Here is a 3,352-nt window from a genome sequence, read left to right on the forward strand (position 1 = left end):
GCTCCGTCCTCTCCAGCGTCCCTGCGCAGGGAAAAGGAACTCTTGAGGAGATGGATGCTGGAGTGAACATGCCCATGGGTGTCTGTGCGATGGGGGACAGGGCGTGAGGAGGAGGAGTGCTCTAAGGGCTGGGTAGCCAGGGTGGCCAGTGGTCCAGGGACTGAGCGGCATGATCAGCCTCACTGGCTGTGGTCAACACGAGACTCATCCTGACCAACTTTGTGAATGAAATAGTAGTTATATATTCTATACTAACCATAAGAGAAGTAAAAATCTTGAGCACATACGTTATAGACTGATTGAAGGATATTTTTCTTAAACTAGCAGAGAACATTCTTCCCTTTCGGTAGAGTGGGAGTACTTGTCTGCAACTCCTCAGATCCATACAAACCTCCTTATTTTGAGGTGTTCAGACATATTTTGAGTTCCTCTAAACTTAATTTGATTGCAGCTGGTGAATAACTTGTGTTTTGGGTTTCTTTAAAATAAAAATACTGACTATACTAATGAAAGATCACTGATGTGTCCTGGAATGTCGAGTTGCCTGAACGAAAAGCAGGGGTCTCTCACTGCCCTTTCAAGAAAAATCTTATAAACTTTCTGGAAAATATTGTGATACTGCCTAAGTTGTGGGGTGGTTTTTTTGGGTTTTTTTTTGTTGTTTTTTTTTGTTTGTTTGTTTGTTTTGTTTTGTTTTTTGTTTTTTTTTTTTTACTTTTTGTTGTCTTTATAGTTAGTACAATTCTGTTTTGGGGAAAGTTAGTTCGAATTCCTGTGATGATTTGCTGAACATTTGCTTCTTTGCCAGCTGTGAATGCAGGTGGGACATCAGCAACCATGTTGGAGGACAAGATTCCAGATGCACCACCAAGTAATACGTATTGTATATAAATATATAGTGCATGTAAAACATATTATATATGGCTATCATATCAAATATTACATCTATAAGTATGTCCTGCAGGGCTGTTTCATGCAAGTTATTTACAAGGGAGGTGTAGAGGCGGTGTTGCACTGAGACTGAAGACAAATCTGGTGCAGCAGAAGTGTTTTCCTAAATCTAGTCAGAACTATAATCTGTTCCATATCTTACACGAAGATTACTTTTATTTTAACTGCATTCTAAGTGGATCTTGTGCATATTCTTAATCCAGATGTAGCATTTACCACTCATGAAGAGGGTGGTATCTGGGCAAAATTGTAATAATCGAAGTCCATAAGCATGAGGCTTCCTTGCAGGGCCCTTCAGCTGCTTCCACTGAAGCTGGTGATGAAGTCCCAGAGGTCTCACGGGTACAGGATTAATTTTCTAAAAATATTATGGTAGTGCAAATAAACAGAAAGAATAATAGTAATAAAAGGGGAGAAGAGTAAGCAGTTGGGAAAGCAAAGTGTCTCATGGCCAATGCAGACCAGGAATTCATGTTTTTCTGAAGTTTTCATGGTAAGTTTTTGTTCTTCCCCAGTGCAGTTGATAACCATCTCTGTGATGTTCTGTGCAGGAGCAATTTCACGTTGGTGCTGATGCCAGTTTTGACCCAAGAATACCTTGCCTGAAGTTGGAATCTGGTCTGTGATGTCTCTGTCATGTTTTTACATGCTTAGCAGCAAAGTGCTAATGAAGGCATGGTGCAGAGACGGTTTTATGGTTAGCTAAAACATAGATTCAGGTTTGAAAATGAAGGTGCTAAAAACTAGATTAATGAGGTCTGGATAAGCAGCTAAACAGTGCCTAATGGATTAAACTGCAATAAATACTCAATGTGTACTTCTTTTTCTGTGAAAAGTCACATTGTGTTGTCCAATTATTAGAGAAATTTCTAAGGCTAGAAGGAACAATTGCTGAATTTCCGCCCCCCCTTTCCCATAATTTATGGTTATTTTCTTTTGAATTGTTCTGGATTTGGGCAGCAGTTTATTTATTGGTACATTGGCTACCAATCTTCTTGTCATGAGTCATGACACAGAATTTCAGTTACCCCTGTGGACAGAATCTTAAATATTTCCTTCTTGTGGCAGAATTTACAATATTAGGAAATTACTTAAATAATAGGCCAAACACCCATTCAGCACGTGGCTTAGTTCTTTACTAGGTGCAATAAGAATACATAGGCACGTGAAATGTGGATTTAACATACCAGTGGCTCTCCAAAATGTGAATATGGCCAGCAGATGAACTCGGTGGTAAACTGGAGTCTGTGTTTATATCCCACTAATGGTGCAGACCTGAGCTGCAAAGCAGAGGAGGCCAGTAGTGACCTCACAGTCCTGGAGCTGACAGTCCTTATGTGAGGTTAACCTTTTTAATAGAAAGTGCCCCAAAATTATGAGATTTTTGCCTGCTGATGAGAAAGATTAAATCTGTAGTCACAGAGATGAGTTTGAGGAGAGAAGAATAGGGGTCTTGGCTAACAAACAGGTTTAATATTGTGAGTTTCTTACAAAAATGGTCCAACAGTTTCCAGTGTCCACATACTGTTTTGCGCGTCCTTTGTTTCCTGTTTTGGGGGGAAATGGTTGCTGCGAGTGTTACACTTTTAAGTCTTGATACCAGTACTTCTGGCTGTAACATCACCGGTCTTGCATTAATTTTTGAAAATATTCTAAAAATGTACCTTTGTAAACGGGAATAATGTGAGCATGGGAGCCAGTGTTAGAGCAGCAGGTTACTCGGCTGTGCAGTTGTATTCCCTCTCACGAAATTAACTGAGCAGGGTATAATGAGCACTGGCTGGTTTCTGGGAGTTGAAGGGGAAGGAGTGAAACCAGAGCAGAGCTCGTGCTGCTGTTTTTTAAAACAGGGTGTGAGAGGAATTTGGAGAAAGAAAAGGTTTGGGCAACCTTTTCCTTTTGTCTGAAGTAAGAAACAAAGAGGAGGAAAAAGAAAAAAAGAGTAAATCAGTTCTTTTAAGATTTTTTGGGGTTATTTTTTAAGGGAATAGTTACACATTCTGGTCCTTTTCCTAGGAGGAAAAATCCTCTTCATATGTTAGGCAGTTTTCCCTTGCACGTGGAGGAGGAGACAGCAATAAGACAGGGACTTCTGAGGGACCCAGGCTCCACCGCAGCAACAAGACCATTTCATTTGGTCCCAGCACCGCATAAAAAGCAAGTCCCTGATGCTGGTGGATCCTGCAGCTAAACTCTTCGGTTTACAGGAATCGGGAGTGGATGGCCTGTGAGCAGTTCAGAGGTTGGGGAGGACAAAGCCACCCCCAAAGTGACGCTGGAAATGCTCCCTCCATCCCTGTGAGAGCCCAGGTCCTGGCACCACGCTCGCCCGGGCTCATCCCAAAGCGCTGCGGGTGGAACGGCAGAGGAGCTGCTGCAGCTCCTTCCCAGGAAGGTCCTG

This window comes from Corvus brachyrhynchos, unplaced genomic scaffold (assembly GCF_000691975.1).
Source record: "Corvus brachyrhynchos isolate BGI_N302 unplaced genomic scaffold, ASM69197v1 scaffold144, whole genome shotgun sequence".
NCBI lineage: Eukaryota > Metazoa > Chordata > Aves > Passeriformes > Corvidae > Corvus > Corvus brachyrhynchos.